General features: G+C 42.5%; 1 long non-coding RNA gene across 1 annotated transcript; it reads right to left on the reverse strand.

The window, feature by feature from the left end:
* Positions 1 to 6,697: 6,697 nt before the first annotated feature.
* LOC120545352 lies at positions 6,698 to 8,039 on the reverse strand. Its single transcript, XR_005636678.1, has 4 exons — positions 8,019 to 8,039; positions 7,025 to 7,219; positions 6,866 to 6,942; positions 6,698 to 6,762 (listed from the first exon to the last, which is right to left on the reverse strand). It is a non-coding gene; the product is annotated as an uncharacterized LOC120545352 (long non-coding RNA).
* Positions 8,040 to 20,000: the final 11,961 nt, after the last annotated feature.

Below are 20,000 nucleotides of genomic sequence, written 5' to 3' on the forward strand. Positions count from 1 at the left end.
TTGCTACCAAGCCATCACCTCCCGTTAGCATCCCATTGACTCCCATTCATTCTGACGTCACTTTAACAGCGAACAACTTTACATCTGAAGCGTTTAAAGGCTCTATTTGTCCGTTGTTTATTTCTACGCTCTCATTGAGGATGAATGGAGACGTTATTCGCCCTGATTGGATGAGATGAGAGAGAATCGCAGAGGCAAGCGAAACAAAGTTGACGAAAGTTTAACTTGATTCAAATGAGGACCACTCGAGAACCAATCAGGTCCGTGTGTTTGTGTTTGGAGGCGGGAGTTACAAACAAAGTCTGACCAAGATGACGGAGGTTATCAGAGCTGTATCATGAACATTTGTACGGGATTAAAATGTTTCTACACAAACATTGGTACTTGAACCAACACGAATTGTTGTTTATATGTCACACGAAGTTAAACAGGGCAAATACATCACTAAATAGACCACTGGAGATGTTAGTTTAAACACTCAAAATGATTCAGCTAGCTGGAGTTGGTCCCCTGGTGCTGTGATTGGCTGCCCACTGCTCCCTTGAGGGAGGGGTTAAATGCAGTGAATGAATTTCGGTACATGTATGCGTATGTGACATAAAGTACCTTTACCTTACAGGTGAACGAGGCCTCTCTACTTCACCGTTTAAACAAAGTGGAATAAAAAAAAAAACCTAACCAAACCACTAACAAAGTTATTATGAAACATATTGAATATCAGATCAGTGTTATTGTTGATGTTGGCTGAGGTTAGTTTCCTCTGCGGCTCTAACTCAGAGTTTTCTTTTAATCTGAAAGGAATAGTGAGATTTTAAATGTTAGAAATCTAAGGTGAGTCTAGTTCTCCTCCCAGCTACTGCAGAGTGGAGCTGGGAGGAGACACCTGGGGGGGTGTGTGTCTTCCGAACTATGGTGACTGTGTATCAGCCTAGTACTAGAACTATGGTGACTGTGTATCAGCCTGGTACTGTAACTATGGTGACTGTGTATCAGCCTGGTACTAGAACTATGGTGACTGTGTATCAGCCTAGTACTGTAACTATGGTGACTGTGTATCAGCCTAGTACTAGAACTATGGTGACTGTGTATCAGCCTGGTACTAGAACTATGGTGACTGTGTATCAGCCTGGTACTAGAACTATGGTGACTGTGTATCAGCCTGGTACTGTAACTATGGTGACTGTGTATCAGCCTGGTACTAGAACTATGGTGACTGTGTATCAGCCTGGTACTGTAACTATGGTGACTGTGTATCAGCCTGGTACTGTAACTATGGTGACTGTGTATCAGCCTAGTACTAGAACTATGGTGACTGTGTATCAGCCTGGTACTGTAACTATGGTGACTGTGTATCAGCCTAGTACTGTAACTATGGTGACTGTGTATCAGCCTAGTACTGTAACTATGGTGACTGTGTATCAGCCTGGTACTAGAACTATGGTGACTGTATATCAGCCTGGTACTAGGATAGGCTCTGTGCACAGCGTCATGACGAACGTTCGAATTTGACAGGAAATCGGCACTTCCACTTCCGGCAAAACATCACTTGGCAACAATGTAATTTTTTATCGATGGTCTGTCTATTTTTAGCCTATCCGGTCTACCTCCTACTTACATAGCAAACGTCTGTCCCTGTCATCGCCAAAACATGAGTGCTACTAGATTTCTTAAAATTGTTAACGGCTCAAAGGAACACTGCTGTGTGCCACTTTGTTCGGCCTCAGGCCGTTATAACAGTGTGCTTAGTTTCCACTGTTTCCCCAAAAACGCAAGTCTTCAGGCTAAGTGGATTCATAAAGTGCGAAGGACGGGGTTTACCGTAACCCAGCACACGAAGGTTTGTACTCGGCACTTTAAGCCCCACGAGATTGTGATATCCAAGAAAGGAAGGCGTGCTTTGGTAGCAGGTGCTGTCCCTTCATTGTTCGAGTGGAACAATTATTCAACCAAGGAACGACCCGGTGTTTGGGAGCGACGGGCAAGACCACCAAGTCAGGAGCCTGATGTCCTTGAACCAGCAGCAGCGGAGCCTGTCGCTATCCCTATGGTCATGGACCATGACTATGAAGCATCTCCTACTGTGTGCGTGGATAGGCAACATTACGAGCAACTAAAACAGGAAATCGATGCACTTCGAGAGCAACTGAAAACATGCCATCTGTCCAAATTTGGACTGCAGCGGTTTGCCTCTTCTCCAGAGGACATACGATTTTACACCAGGTAAGACAACTATCTATAGCCTTCAGCGATTGTCAAAGTTGAACCGGCTTTGATGCCACATATGTTTGTGTAAAACATGTGAAGCACACAGTTACATAACTTAATCTATATAGGCTACAGGAGGTTATGCTACTATAGCACATTTGTCACATAGTGTAACTGGTGAAGATTAATTCCTTAATTAGATTAACTAACTTCCAAATCCTCTTAAAACCTCACAACTCTGTAGGCTTAAACTCTCCTCTCAAGTCAATCGATTTGTGTTACTAAACGCTATGTATGTTGTTAAGCTGTATGTATGATATGCTAGAAGCTAAATAGACTTTCTGATTCAGTGTATTGTTGATAACCCAAAACACCACAATTTTTTTTATTTTAATTTCATTACAGTCTAAGTAAACTTACTCTAATTGCCATACCCTAATTAGGTTCCCATCCTACACGCACCTGATGGCGTTTTGGAGCCTGATTGAGTCTGCAACATCAAAAATTATCAGAGTGACCAGCAGAACCAGGAAAGCATGCGACATAGGCACAGTCACTGAGAGCCCTATGACCAGACCAACTGTAAGTATACCTACCCCGCCATCACATGTACATACAGTGCTGTTCATAAGTTTATGAACCCATGCTAAAGTTGAATAAAAAATGCATTATTTTTTTTAATTCACACACAAAGAAAATTTTCGTCTTAAAGGTTGGATTTTTCCCCAAAAAATTTAATTGAGGCAATTTTTTTATTCCTCTTTTTATTCAGCACCACTGTACACAAGCACACTGACATTTAGTCTGAACTAAATCCTTGCACTTTTCTCACCCACTAGAAACTGCTGCCAATAGATGAGTTGTTCCTTTTCTTGACTTACCTGTCAACTGGTTCTACCCAAAGGGAACTGTCTCATCGCTTCAACATCCACAGAACAACAGTAGGCCGTATCATAGTCACTTGGGCCAACTTTCTGTACTCCCTGTTGGGCTCTATCTGTTTTTGGATGTCCCCTGCAGCTGTGAAGACCTGTCTACCTCCTGAGTTTAATGGCAGATACAGCAACACCCAAGTAATTGTTGACTGCACCGAACTTAGATGTCAGACACCCTCTTCCCTCCTACTGCAGAGTGAGGTTTTCTCAACCTACAAGTCACACTGCACCTTCAAGGCCATGGTAGGCATGTCCCCTCATGGAGCGCTTACATTTGTATCTACCCTCTTTGAGGGCTCCATGAGCGACAAGGAAGTGTTTCGCCAGTCAGGAATTACATCCCTTTTAACCCCCGAGATGGCCATTATGGTTGACAAAGGATTCCTGGTGGATGACCTGGTACCTGGGACTGTTTATCGTCCAGCTTTTGTCACTCAGAGGGCCCAGATGCCAGAGGAGGATGTCCTACAGACCCAATCCATAGCTCGGCTGAGGGTGCACGTAGAAAGGATGATCAGAAGAGTCAAAGAGAACAAACTGTTCGACACCACCATCCCCCTGTCCATAACCGGGAGCATTAATCAGATATTTACAGTAGCCTGTCTTCTCTCAAATTTCCAAAATGGACCCCTAGTGAAGACATGGGCAAACGAAGTTTGAAATGTTTTTTACAAAAACTGATTTCACACTGCTCTATTATTAGTTGAGCTTGAAATGAAATGACAACTGGATACGTTTGATAGCAAGGAAACTGCACTTACAGCTGTACTTGTGTGCATGTCTTGTGTGCTATTTTTTTTTTTTATTGCTTTGTCTTTTATAACCCTGTACGGTGTCCTTGAGTGCCGAGAAAGGCGCCTTTAAATAAAATGTATTATTATTATTCTGTCGGGTTGTCAGAGGAATCACTTAACTCAGGTAACGTTATGTAGTCCATGGTTATGCCGCTGTATCACAATGTATAATTGTAAGCACTGTGCAATACCTAATAACATCACAAACCTGTATAACTACTACAGGTCACTTTAAAAAAATTAACTGGCAATCCAAAATTGTATTAATGTTAACTTACAGTAACATATTGTGAACTTACAGGTCTTTAATAAATTTGACATTCATGATTTTATGTGGTTATCTGTTTTTATTATAGAGGTAATAACTTGTTTTACTTTATTAAAATGACAAGAAAATAACAATTAATTGCTGGTATTTATTGTATGGGACAGACACTTGGATGGATTTTGGACTGGTGGTTATGGGTTTACAGAATTATTCATCACGTTTTAATATATTACAGTTTAAGTGTGTATCTATTCATTAAGTGTTGCCCTACACCTGTAGCTCCATACTATTAAGTTTGGAGATTTTCTGTATGAAGTTGACAACATCACAGGGTTGATTTACGAAGCGGAAAATTAAAAATGTTAGTTTTTTCACAAATAGCACATTAAGAACATGGGGCAGATTAAAACATATTCTAGGGATAGAAATGAATGTTCCAAACGCTTGTGGAATAACCCATCAATCACCCTACAGTGGAGATCATGGAATTTATTTATTTAATTTAATTATTTCAGGACAATGACGATGAACATGTACAGCAGTACATGTAAAAGTGCCAGATTGTAGCCCAAGGCTAATTTTTATCTGTAGTCCATTTGGCAGGGAGAAATTACAATAAAAAGGACAAAAGCTATACACTAGTAGCATTTGCTATATAAAACACAGTCAATGACAATGACAACTAATGTCAACTATTGGAGATATTATTTATATCAGTATAAAGCCATATGAACAATTGGTAATATAATTAATTTTACTAATAAGAACGTTTTTAGATATATTCAGTTAAAGAGCAGGATCACAGATACATTTGATCTAAACTATAATAGGACTACAGAACCCTCAGCTACTCAGAGGCTATTCCTAAACTCAGGAGAAAAGAAGATATTAATAGGGAAAGTGTACAAACACCTTATAGAAGCACGGCAGCTAATTGTTTTCTCAAAACAAATATATGAGGGTTGGAACAAACAACTTCAAATAAATAACTGATATAATCTGGAAAATAACCAACTAATATAACCAACACCATTACCACCAATGAGAATCTGCGTCTCATACAATATAAGCTCATGACAAGGATATACTACACTAAATCAAAAATCAATAAAAGATGCCTCTATCTCTCCTGTTTGTGTAAAATGTGGCACACATAAGGAGACAATAATACAAAAACATCACAGGGTTAAGGATGCTGGGAAATGTCAAGTGAAACCCCGCCCCATCTGTTTCTATGCGGCCCACATCCATTCTTATAATACATCCATGCCCAGATCCCCTGTGCCGCATTACGTCATATGGATGGAACTAGATTTTTTGTCTGGGACAGACACTTTACATGCATTTTGCCATGTAAACATAGAAATAAAAACGGTCAATTTTTTCTCTGATGACTTTGCAAACATCATTGTCCCTGTAAATCCGCTGAATCAGCAGGTCGTCTTCAGCCGAAATGACAAAATCACACCATGTCAAACCAGTAATGAGCATCTGACCCTGTACCTGCCAGTAATATGCATGTGATTTCTTTAGTTCCAAATTGCCAGATTTCATTTTAAGGTAAGTACAGTCTACATAACTTTTTAGGTTGGGGCATTTCATTTCTATAAGCCCAAACTGTACAGACTCCGAAGGATCAAAAACAAGTCCGTCTGGAGACGCCCCCAACCAGGGAGCGTCAGGGTGGATTACAAATCCACAGGGGTAGTGATTGACACGTTTTGTTTGGCAGTATTCCCAATTTGCATCAGCCTCAAGCTCTAGCCCTCTCCGCATTGCTGCTGTTTGACGAGTTCCTTGCAGAATTCTGTGAACGAGTCCATCTTCAGATTTTTCACTGACATGACACACCTCCCTAAAGTGAGAGGCAGTCACTCTGGGCCTTCTCAGCTGGTGCCACTCCATGCAGCTACTCTGCTCTCTTGTAGCAGACTCATACTTGTGTGCCATGTCCCAGCTGACCTGTAGGCACTGCAAGTGACGCTGTTCTTCTTCAGTGGTGACAAAACTGCAAGCTGTTGACTCTAGATGGTATCCCTGAAGGGGTAGAGATGGACGTGGTGGGGCAACATGAAAGGAGCGGTCTCTCCTTGTTGCTGCTGGCTGCTGATAAGACAGTGGGCTTCCACTTTGGACCATCCCAAGGCTTGAGTTGGTGAGCAGGACGTCACCGCTGATGGCCATACTGCAGACTATTGGTGCCTCTTTGTAGGCCTCGGCCACCTGGTGGTTGACTAGTACTTTATCAATATACTGAAATACCAAGTAATTACAATTTCACATCACACATGTAGTAATAACAAAAGACCAAATTGGCTATTTGATATGGTATGGGACCTGGGTTCGATTCCGGCTTGCAGTCGTTTCACGGTCCCATCCCGTCTCTCTCACTCCCATTTGCTTCCAGTCAGTCTCTACTGTCCTGTTCATTAAAGGCATAAAAGCCCCAAAAAACAATATACTTTAAAAACCATTATCCTTACATGTTACTCTATCCCCACTTACCTGAAGCACAGAGAGATCAGGTAAATCCCCACTGAGGCCTTTGTACAGTGTGCTCCTGTGTGTGAAAAGTTAAGTTACTTGGAAGGTCAGGAAACAAACAGATTTCAAATCAAATATTCACTCACACATTCCAATACATTTACTATATGTGACTTTACTTGACTCCCTCTTTTGTTTGAGTCTTGGGTTTAGCAGAGAGGACAACCATCCTATCCACTGGGCCTGGCTTTACACCCTGTTGGGCATAATGGGTTTCAATATATCCCCAATCAGTTTGTAAAGACATATTTAACAACAACAACAAAAATTATAATCACCAAAGTTCTAGGCTTGTGCCATTGTTGTTCTCCCTCAGTGCAGCTTAAGACAGGGGGAACTGCAGACAAATTCAGCTCACTGTAATGCGCCGACTGAAACAACAATGCAACGCAGTGGTTGCAAAGTGCTGCTCCCGCAATACAAGAGCACCTATGATGTAGTAACTCCACAGGGTTTGAATCTTTCAGGACCACCTGCAAAATAAAGCTGTCTAAGTAAATACTCAGGCCTATCTAGGCTTGATCATTCACTGGGTACTTTATGAAAGAGAAAGCATAGCAAGGAAATAAGAGTGCACTAACCCAGTGGGGATCCAGCTAAATAAACGTACCTGCCTGGCCACTGTTTCTACTAAATTTGAGTCGGGCGAAACTTGTATGAGAGAAAACTAGAATACTGTAGGTCTAGACCTAATACTTAATTTTCATCATCATTTAAAAAAATTGCACTTATATAAGCAGAATATAAAACATACGTATGTGCTTGTGTTTTATGTTCATCATCATGGACCTTAGCTGAACCCCCAAGAACATTAATACTGGGTTACAACAGTATAGTAGCGTGGCATAAGGTAAAGAGACAGTAAACGTGAACAAAGTCCAGATGACCAGCAGGGACTGGCAAAGTAAAGTCACCAGCTATTTTTAGCCATTCAGTAGTTTATGTATAGTGTTGAGCTGAACTTTATCTGTGCTAAATCCCCGGGCACACTGGATTGTAAAAGTAATGTAACAACAGATATCGTATCTAACGTTACCCCTATCCCTAACCCTTCACCATACACTCAAACTGTGCGCTTTCTCCGATTTCTTCATGGACCTGTGACACTGTGCCCTGATGGTAACCTCTCCTGACACCTGATCTTTATTAGATACTGAGAAAAGCAGAATCAATCAAATTATTTTGACATAGTACAACAGTTTTAGCAAGTAAAATAAGCTAGCAGCTAGCTCTAGCGAAGATGCTACCATCAAAAACAACGTAGCTTCTTACCCTCATAATTGTGGATATAGGATGAAATGTAGAATTTGAATCCTTTCTCCTCTTGGAGTTTGGAGCCATTGCACAGGAGTCGACCATCCTGTGTACGTCACCGATATTCAGACGTGGAAGGTCTTGGAGGCATCGGCTAAAAATAATAGCGGCCATTGTTGCCGAGTGATGTTTTGCCGGAAGTGGAAGTGCCGGTTTCCTGTCAAATTCGAACGGTCGTCATGACGCTGTGCACAGAGCGTATTATGGTGAGTGTGTATCAGCCTGGTACTGTAACTATGGTGACTGTGTATCAGCCTAGTACTAGAACTATGGTGACTGTGTATCAGCCTGGTACTAGAACTATGGTGACTGTGTATCAGCCTGGTACTAGAACTATGGTGACTGTGTATCAGCCTAGTACTAGAACTATGGTGACTGTGTATCAGCCTGGTACTGTAACTATGGTGACTGTGTATCAGCCTGGTACTGTAACTATGGTGACTGTGTATCAGCCTGGTACTGTAACTATGGTGACTGTGTATCAGCCTAGTACTAGAACTATGGTGACTGTGTATCAGTCTGGTACTGTAACTATGGTGACTGTGTATCAGCCTGGTACTGTAACTATGGTGACTGTGTATCAGCCTGGTACTGTAACTATGGTGACTGTGTATCAGCCTGGTACTGTAACTATGGTGACTGTGTATCAGCCTGGTACTGTAACTATGGTGACTGTGTATCAGCCTGGTACTAGAACTATGGTGACTGTGTATCAGCCTAGTACTAGAACTATGATGACTGTGTATCAGCCTGGTACTAGAACTATGATGACTGTGTATCAGCCTGGTACTGTAACTATGGTGACTGTGTATCAGCCTAGTACTGTAACTATGGTGACTGTGTATCAGCCTGGTACGTAAACTTGTGGTGACGTGTTATCATCGCCTAGTACTAGAACTATGGTGACTGTGTATCAGCCTGGTACTGTAACTATGGTGACTGTGTATCAGCCTGGTACTGTAACTATGGTGACTGTGTATCAGCCTAGTACTGTAACTATGGTGACTGTGTATCAGCCTGGTACTAGAACTATGGTGACTGTGTATCAGCCTAGTACTGTAACTATGGTGACTGTGTATCAGCCTGGTACTAGAACTATGGTGACTGTGTATCAGCCTAGTACTGTAACTATGGTGACTGTGTATCAGCCTGGTACTGTAACTATGGTGACTGTGTATCAGCCTGGTACTAGAACTATGGTGACTGTGTATCAGCCTAGTACTAGAACTATGGTGACTGTGTATCAGCCTGGTACTGTAACTATGGTGACTGTGTATCAGCCTGGTACTGTAACTATGGTGACTGTGTATCAGCCTAGTACTGTAACTATGGTGACTGTGTATCAGCCTGGTACTAGAACTATGGTGACTGTGTATCAGTCTAGTACTGTAACTATGGTGACTGTGTATCAGCCTGGTACTGTAACTATGGTGACTGTGTATCAGCCTGGTACTGTAACTATGGTGACTGTGTATCAGCCTGGTACTGTAACTATGGTGACTGTGTATCGCCCTGGTACTAGAACTATGGTGACTGTGTATCAGCCAGTACTAGAACTATGATGACGTGTGTATCAGCCTGGTACTAGAACTATGATGACTGTGTATCAGCCTGGTACTGTAACTATGGTGACTGTGTATCAGCCTGGTACTAGAACTATGGTGACTGTGTATCAGCCTAGTACTAGAACTATGGTGACTGTGTATCAGCCTGGTACTGTAACTATGGTGACTGTGTATCAGCCTAGTACTGTAACTATGGTGACTGTGTATCAGCCTGGTACTAGAACTATGGTGACTGTGTATCAGCCTAGTACTGTAACTATGATGACTGTGTATCAGCCTAGTACTAGAACTATGGTGACTGTGTATCAGCCTGGTACTGTAACTATGGTGACTGTGTATCAGCCTAGTACTGTAACTATGGTGACTGTGTATCAGCCTGGTACTGTAACTATGGTGACTGTGTATCAGCCTAGTACTGTAACTATGGTGACTGTGTATCAGCCTGGTACTGTAACTATGGTGACTGTGTATCAGCCTGGTACTGTAACTATGGTGACTGTGTATCAGCCTAGTAATAATAATAATAATAAATTTATTTTATGTTCTCAATGCATACTTTACGAGGGCAGGGTAGATTATAAAAACATTTTTTTTTTTTTTTTTTTTTTTATTTTTTTTTTTTTTTTTTTTTTTTTTTTTTTTTTTTTATTTTTTTTTTTTTTTTGTACTAGAACTATGGTGACTGTGTATCAGCCTGGTACTGTAACTATGGTGACTGTTTTTTTTTTTTATATAATATGGTGACTGTGTATCAGCTGGTACTGTAACTATGGTGCTGTGTATCAGCCTGTTACTGTAACTATGGTGACTGTTATCAGCCTGGTACTAGAACTATGGTGACTGTGTATCAGCCTAGTACTAGAACTATGATGACTGTGTATCAGCCTGGTACTAGAACTATGATTGACTGTGTATGCCCGGTACTGTAACTATGGTGACTGTGTATCAGCCTGGTACTAGAACTATGGTGACTGTGTATCAGCCCAGTACTAGAACTATGGTGACTGTGTATCAGCCTGGTACTGTAACTATGGTGACTGTGTATAGCTCAGTACTGTAACTATGGTGACTGTGTATCAGCCTGGTACTAGAACTATGGTGACTGTGTATCAGCCTAGTACTATAACTATGATGACTGTGTATCAGCCTAGTACTAGAACTATGGTGACTGTGTATCAGCCTGGTACTGTAACTATGGTGACTGTGTATCAGCCTAGTACTGTAACTATGGTGACTGTGTATCAGCCTGGTACTGTAACTATGGTGACTGTGTATCAGCCTAGTACTGTAACTATGGTGACTGTGTATCAGCCTGGTACTGTAACTATGGTGACTGTGTATCAGCCTGGTACTAGAACTATGGTGACTGTGTATCAGCCTGGTACTAGAACTATGATGACTGTGTATCAGCCTAGTACTGTAACTATGGTGACTGTGTATCAGCCTGGTACTGTAACTATGGTGACTGTGTATCAGCCTGGTACTGTAACTATGGTGACTGTGTATCAGCCTAGTAATAATAATAATAATAAATTGAATTTATATAGCGCTTTTCATGGACTCAAAGTCGCTTTACAGGGCAGGGTAGATTATAAAAACATAACAAAACAAGTAGAACAAAACAAGATACAGATGAAAAAGGGAGGGGGGCAGGTGGACTATGGGTAGGCTGAGGTGAAGAGATGGGTCTTGAGGCGGGACTGGAAGATGGTGAGGGACTCAGAGGTGCGGTGACTGTGTATCAGCCTGGTACTGTAACTATGGTGACTGTGTATCAGCCTGGTACTGTAACTATGGTGACTGTGTATCAGCCTAGTACTGTAACTATGGTGACTGACTGGGATGAGGAAGAGGTGTTTTTACTGTCAATGAGTATCACCGAGTGAAAGTCAATGTTTTATTTATATGTAGTGACAGTGATCATGTCATTAGTTCAGATAAGTACCAGTAAACTGATCTAGATCTAGAAATATCATGCTATCATCATGCTATCATCATGCTATCATCATGCTATCATCATGCTATCATCATGCTATCATCATGCTATCATCATGCTAGCTATGGGCTAACTTGCAAGTACCACATGTGAAATCCCCCGACGGTGTAAACACTATAAAAAAGTCTTATGAATGACAATCATTTTGGGTTATTTTTTGTTGATCTAGGAAAGACATATATTTTCAGAAAACATTAAAGTTTGGTTAAACAACAATGAACAGAGTGTAATTTAACATATGTTACTTTCATTTGAGAAAAAAGTGCAGAATTTTAAAATAAACCCATACAGAGGTTGTTTAAAGGGGTGATAGAATGATTATATAGGGTATTTTACACTGTTCCTTAAGGTCTCCTAATAGGGTATGTAACATTGGTTGGGCTGAAAATTGCCCAAATGCTATTTTATTAGGCCCTTAACTACCCTGTGAATATGGCTCTATTTGGAACAAGAGCTTTTCTTCCAAATATGGTATGCTCATGAATATTCAGAATGAGCTACGTGCTGATTGGTTTGAGCAAACTACATGTACGACTGTGCGCGGGTATGGAGTGCTGTGGGCTGCCAGTCGTGACGGAGCAACAAGTACCTCAGAGCAGGCCGGGGTCTGTGAAGGAAGGCAGGCCGGGCGGCGAGGCAGCAACACAGGCAGCACCGGCGCTGAACTCCGACACAGTCCGACAAAATTTGCATTTAGCCATCCATTTTCGTAAAGCGGCCCATATTTGAGCTTTACGTAGTTGATTTCTCGCATAAAAAAGTTTCAGAAGTGAATTTTGTAATGGAATAGCAGAGATCTGCGTGACCTAGATTCAGAAGACTACCTGATCTCAGGTCAGTTGTGTAGCCTATGTAAATGTACTACCTGATCTCAGGTCAGTTGTGTAGCCTATGTAAAATGTACTACCTGATCTCAGGTCAGTTGTGTAGCCTATGTAAATGTGGTGGGTAGTTGACTGTTCGCGTTGTTGTTCTGTATGTTGAGGTACTACTACCTGATCTTCTCCAGGTCAGTTGTGTAGTATGTAAATGTACTACCTGATCTCAGGTCAGTTGTGTGTAGCCTATGTAAAATGTACTACCTGATCTCAGGTCAGTTGTGTAGCCTATGTAAATGTTGGGGCGTGACTGTTCTCTTAAGGTTCTGGATTTTGAGATGCTTACAAGCAACTCAGGTTTTGTTAGAGTTAAGCCCTTTTTCAGCGGCAGTTTCAACCAGAGATTTTTCATAGTATTAAAGGGGTGTCAGTGGGACTTTTGAGGCTTCACATCCCCACCAGACTAATGGATTCCATGTTTCTGTTTATCCATTTCCACACACCTGGGTCCTCCAGGGCTGGGCTCATTTCCATTCCATGATTCTTCCATTTCCATTCCTCCCTCCTTCCATTCCTTCAGTTGTATCCTTCCTTTTATGGCATCCATTCCTGTCTATCCATTCCATTCCATGGCTATGTCAGGCAATGAGGTGGGGCAGGCAGTCCACTGAATGTGTGCCGCTCCACTGTCCTCCGCTGTCCTGGGGCCTCCTTCCATCCTGTCCATTCCATTCCATTTCCTTCTTTACCCTTCATAGATCTTTTTCCTCCTTCCTCTACCTTCCTCTCCTCTCTCTCCCTCCTCTCTCTCCCTCTCTCTCTCTCCTCTCCTCCCTCCTCTCTCTGTCTCCTCTCCTGTCTCCTCTCTCTCTCCCTCTCTCCTCTCTCTCCTCTCTCTCCTGTCCTCTCTCTCTCTCCTCTCTCTCTCTCCTCTCTCTCCTCTCCTCTCTCTCTCTCTCTCTCTCTCCCCTCTCTCTCCCCCTCTCCCTCTCCTCCTCCCTCTCTCTGTCTCTCTCTCTCTCTCTCCTCCTCTCTCTCTCTCTCTCTCTCTCTGCCTCCCCTCCCTCCTCTCTCTCTCTCCCTCTCTCTCCTCTCTTTCTCTCTCTCCTCTCTCCTCTCTCTCCTCTTTTCTCCTCTCTCTCTCTCTCTCCTCCTCTCTCTCTCCTCTCTCTCTCTCCTCTCCTCCTCTCTCCTCTCTCCCTTTCCTCTCTCTCCTCTCCCTCTCCTCCTCTCTCTCTCTCTCCTCTCTCTCTTCTCTCTCTCTCCTCTCTCTCTCTCTCTCTCTCCTTTCTCCTCTCTCTCTCTCCCCCCCTCTCTCTCTCTCTCTCTCCCTCCCCCTCTCTCTCCCCTCTCTCTCTTTCTCTCTCTCTCTCCTCTCCCTCTCCCTCCCTCTCTCTCCCCCCTCTCTCTCCTCTTCCTCCTCTCCCTCTCCTCTCCCTCTTCTCCTCTCCTCTCTCCTCTCTCTCTCTCCCTCTCCTCTCTCTCCTCTTTCTCCTCTCCCCCCTCTCTCCTCTCTCTTTTCTCTTCCTCCTCTCTCCTCCTCTCTCCTTTTTCTCTCTCTCTCCTCATGGTTTTTTTGTTGTTTTTTTGGGTGTGTCCTATTATCTGTCTTTTGTTCTTATGTGTTTTGTTTTATGGGGCAGGTTTCCTTCTCTACATATTATATGCCTTCCTCCGTCGTTATATATGGATATAGAAATAAGAGACCTAGAAGAGATTGGACTGTAAAAGATCTTAGAAACTGATGAATTGTGGTGATAAATTCCGAGCATGCGGATGGAACAGGTATATATTGGTGTTTACCCCAGGCAATATATAAGGTCAGAAACCATGGAGGTGTCCTCTCCCTGTTGTTACATGAATGTACAGTAGCCTACATCACTAGTTACTGGTCCAGTAAACTAAGACCATCATTTGGGAGGATTGTACAATTGGGATATGTTCTTAAAATTGTACAATCCTCCCAAATTGTAGTCGTTAAAGAATAATAAGAAAAATTAATCAACTAAAATAATTTAAGGTCCACTATAGAAACACACATGTACAGCACTTTATATATTGTCCTTAGTAACAGACTTCATTTAAAACTCATTTAAAACTTTATCAGCCTTTTCTAATTATCTCAACAACTGCCGTAATATATTCATCAAACTTCTAACAACAATATGAGCAGCAGTCTTCATACAGCAATACAACAGTAACTGTCACATGAATAATTATAAAATATAATAAATAATAAATAATTATTTACAGCCTCAGTACAATAATTCAGTCTCAGTCCTGTGGAGCGATGTGATAGTTATCGAGGCTTCGTATCCCTTTTTCTTTTAAAGCCAACCCCCCCTCTCCCCCCCGATAACCCTCTAAGCCCTCTAAGCCCTCTTCTGCCGTACAGCCGTTACAGATACTGTCAGCGGGGCAGATGTTAAGCCTATGTTAGAGGAGTTATTTCAGATACTTTCCTGTGGTTTAGATTATTCTTAAAGAGACACACACACACACACCCGCATTAACGGGTCCTCGCTACGGTGGAAACCCGATGACGAGACAAGAGGCTTTCGATTGACAACCTAGATGTCCCCCCCCCGTATGTGAAATACACAGCACACAGAAGATCTTTATAACCAAACTATTACCATTGATTACTCACACTCAGACACCCCTCTGCGGGTCAGGGTTTTCCTCTCAGCTGGAGGATCAGGGAGGTCTGTGGTGGGTCGGTCCGGGTCAGCTGCAAACCGTTCAGCTAAAGAGGGAGGCCACCACCTCCTTCGGGGGTCCCCTCACCGCAGGGGGAAGGCCCCCCCTCTGCCGGGTCCCAGCTCCACACGGGTGAAGTGGAGAAAAAGGAGGAAAAAGGAGAAAAGTCTTCTGAAAAGGCAAAAAAGACTGACAAGGCTTTTTGGGTCACCTTGTTCAAGACGAACACAGGTGGTTTTATTTTATTTGAAGCAAAAAGTTAACAAGAAAAAACAAAATGAAAAAATGAACTAAGTACAATCACTCAAAATGCTCTAATACACAGGATGCCCCTACAGCAAGGGGGGATGTCAAGAGAGCAGAAAGTAAGCCTAAGAGAAAAAAGAAGAGAAGAGAGCGTTTTTGTACATTTCTTGGGGTTCAACCCCCCGTCCCAGTGAGGTGTGTTTGACCATTTGATTGGATATACGTAGAAACATCTGACGATGTTTCCTATATGCATATGCATATTACTATCTAACATACAATCTAACGGACCAGTTCATCACTAGGTCAAAGCAGCCACCTTTCTGTCCCCTATGTGCACCCAGGGCCTCACCCCCAAGCACATGCATGCAGGGCCCCAAGAGACACTTCCTCTTTCTAGCTGTGCAGGTTAAACACACAGTTACACAACACAGGGTCTGCAGCTGAGGCCTCGGCAGACCCTTCCTCTCTATGGCCGCAGGGTCCAAAGGGCAGCTTCATACACTAAGATACATCTAAGCATGTTTATAATAATATCAGTAACACAGCATTTAGCATGATTATATTTTTAAGCCATCATATAGTTTTCAAAGCAAATCAAAAATCAAACCAAAATAAAAGGAGTATACTTTCAGCTGTTTTTGGGTTAACACATATACATTTCAAAAGTAGAAGTACAGTTTTAGCTGTTTTCTGAATTTTCACATTTCAAAAGCAGTAGTATAGTTTTAGCTGTTTTCTGGATTAATCCAAATACATTTCAAAAAGCAGGAGTAATTTTAGCTGTTTTTGGATTTTCAAATACCCTCGTTCAACAGTCCAAGAGTCCAACAGTGAGTGATATTTAATATTAAACCAGAGTTCAGCAGTCCAACGTATCAAATAACATAAAGTATTATTATTCATCTGATTCAGTTACTAAAATAGTCCAGTTGGTAAAATAAATGATGATCAGATACAGTTAGTCAGCAGTTTCAGTGTGAACCAGTCTCTTTTGTTCTCACTGCTGCTACTTTTTGTTTTTGTAAGATAATTTTTGGGGGCTTTTCCCTTTATTGTGTAGTGACAGTGGATAGACAGGAAAGGTGGGAGAGAGATGGGGGATGACAAAGGCCTCAGTCTACATGGGGCTCACGCTCTACTGGGGGGGCTAGAGGCCCCCCACTGCTGCTTCTATCGTTACATTTCACTGAAGTCTTTGAGTTCTTTCTTCATCTCATCAAAGCCATTAACGACCTTCTGACAGTGTTCTATGGAGCTCAGTATTTCAATGGAAGACAAAACTACTTTATTCCTTCTTGCCAGTTTAGAAACTCGTCTCAGAATCCTCTGGAAGTCCTCCATGTCTGTCAGAGTGATTCCAGCCTGAAGTTGAGCTGATCTTTGCTCCAACTTCTCACACGTGCTCTTTATTTCTTCCAGGTCCTTCTTCAGCGGTCCAATGATCTCCATGAACTTTTTCCCCAGCTCTTCTACTTTATTTATACTTTTCTTTTCATTTTCTAATTTGTTTGCATCAGCGATCTCCTTAAACTCTTCAACAATCTGTGTCATCCTGTCTTCTCTGCTGCCATACTCTTTGATGAATGAAGCTGCAAGTTCTTTGAGTTTCTTCTTCTCCTGAGAGCCTGGTGGTGGTGGTGGTGGTGTTGGTGGTGTTGGTGTTGACCCTGAACCCCCCATCTTCAGGTCTCCTGGTCCTCCTGAAGTGTTGAGATCTCCTCTTCAGAGAGATGAAGAAGCTGACTTTAAATCACACTGTGGAGACAGGAAGAGACACACACCATCAGAATACACACACACACACACACACACACACACACACACACACACACACACACACACACACACCATCATCAGAGTACACACACACACACACACACACACACACACACACACACACACACACACACACCATCATCAAAAGCCACACACACACACACACACACACACACACACACACACACACACAGACGCACACACACACACACACACACACACACACACACACACAGAGACACACACACACACACACACACACACACACACACACACACACACACACACACACACAACAGACACACACACACACACACACACACACACATACACACAGACACACACACACAGAGACACACACACACACACACACACACACACATACACACAGACACACACACACACACACACACACACACACACACACACACACACATAGACACACACACAGACACACACACACACACACACACACACACACACACACACACACACACACACACACACACACACACACACACACACACACACACACACACACACACACACAGCGCCACACACACACACACACACACACACACAAACACAACACACACACACATAACACACACACGACACACACACACACACACGCACACTGAGGTACACACAAACATTGTGTGTCTGTGTTGGATGTGTTTCAATATGTATGCTGTGTGTGTCGTAATGTGTGTGTAATGTGTATATGTTCTGTGTGTGTGTGTTGTGTGTGTGTGTGTGTGTGTGTGTGTGTTTTTGTTGTTGTGTGTGTGTGTGTTATGTGTGTGTGTCTGTGTGTGTGTGTGTGTCTGTGTGTGTGTATATGTCTGTGTGTGTGTGTATGTGTGTGTCTGTGTGTGTGTGTGTGTGTCTGTATGTGTGTTATATGTCTGTGTGTGTGTGTGTGTTGTCTGTATGTGTAGGGCTCCAGACTAACTGTTTTCACTAGGAGCACAGTGGCCCCCTACTGAAAATGTTAGGGCGCAACCAGAAAATTTAGGTTCACACACCATGAATCAACATGCTAACCAAATATTCACATTTCTACTAATGTCCACTGTATTACTAATAAACACCTTTGATAATAGATGCAGAAATTACAATAATGCTGTTTCAAATTCAGTGTCACGTTTGAAGATGCAACATAGAAGGCACCATCGCTGTCACTGACAGTAAACTAAATATTTAAAAATATACCACCCCTAGTCTACAAAATTACAATGAATTCACCTTAAAATTAAACATGCATTGTTTAGGCTACTACCCTTAGGGTTGGGTACCTTTAGCATCTGAACCAATATCGGTACAGATACCTGAAATTATGTTCCAGTACTCAACGGTACATTTTTCGGTTACTTTCCCTCTGTAATTACAAAACAATTATTTCAGTTGTAAGAAATAATCCCAAACCTATTTATCCTATGTACTTAGAACATTATGTTATTTTATTAGAATATGTTACACTCTAAAAGAAATTAAACAAAAATAAAAATAAAACCCCTCCCTCTCTCCTCCCAAACCCGTCCCTACAACCTATTAAATTGAATAATTATTAATTTCTTACTCACTGTAACTTTTTGCCTTATTTTCATCATGACCGTTTTTTAATTGCTCTTTAATGTTTCATGTAAAGCACTTTGAGTTGCCTTGTTGCTGAAAGGAGCTGTAGAAATAAAGTTGCCTTTCCTTACAGCCTCAGCCTGTCAGTCAGTCACCAGGGCACAGAGCCTCAGCCTGTCAGTCAGTCACCAGGGCACAGAGCCTCAGCCTGTCAGTCAGTCCACCAGGGCACAGGAGCCTCAGCCTGTCAGTCAGTCACCAGGGCACAGAGCCTCCAGCCTGTCAGTCAGTCACCAGGGCTAAGAGCCTCAGCCTGTCAGTCAGTCCCCAGGGCACAGCTGCACACTGTTGAGCCTGCTGCTCGTCTCAGAGGAAGTGTAACGTCAACAGCACCGTGACTGTTTTAATATCACATAGCAGCAAACGCTGTCTGTGGGAACTTTTAAAACCGTAACCACACCTGGAAGCCACTTTATCGGCATCACTCGCTGTGACTTCAACAAAGGCAACCGACGTAGTTTGCACCCGATCGCGCACTCTGCGTGTGTGTAAGGTGTGTTTGTTGTGTGTTTGTCAGTGTTGGGAGCGTTACTTTAAAAGTAATTAGTTATAGTTAGCTCCCTACTTGTTCCAAAAGATTAACTGGAGTTTAGTAACTGAATTACTCTATAATAAAGTACTTCGTTACCAGGAAAGTAACTATTTGCGTTACTGTTAAAAAAAAAAGAGTTACGCCATATAAACTTATATGACACACATAGGCCAACTTTTAACTACATACCTGCTTGTCATCACGGGTTGACTTCAGCCTGGGTCATAGGTTTTGTTGTGAGGCTTTTGCTGCTTGGAGGACTTTGCTCCGGAGTCCTTCTTTGCTAGCGGTGGCGAAGCTATAGATCTGTGGGGATGGTGGAGCATCGCTGGTTTTGGCCACTAGCTTTGGAGAAGCGTTGTGTCGTTGTGAGATGCTTCCATTAAATTCAGGAGTTACTTACAACGGATGTCGACAAAGTCTTGGCTCCTGGACATAATGTACACATTGCCGCATGCGTTCTTGCCTTTGACCACAATGAATTTGAAGCAGTGCTTATATCTCCACCTTGAAACGCCAACTTTTCATCGATTGCGCCATCTCTGCTGAATCTGTTTAGCTGTTATTATTGTGTGGCGTGTGTAGAAACGACGCTCTGATTGGCTACCATGAGGCATGACTCTGCCTTACCAATCATAATCGCTTACCACCGTTGATTACCCACCT

The sequence above is a fragment of the Perca fluviatilis genome, chromosome 17 (genome assembly GCF_010015445.1).
Source record: "Perca fluviatilis chromosome 17, GENO_Pfluv_1.0, whole genome shotgun sequence".
NCBI classification, from domain to species: Eukaryota; Metazoa; Chordata; class Actinopteri; order Perciformes; family Percidae; genus Perca; species Perca fluviatilis.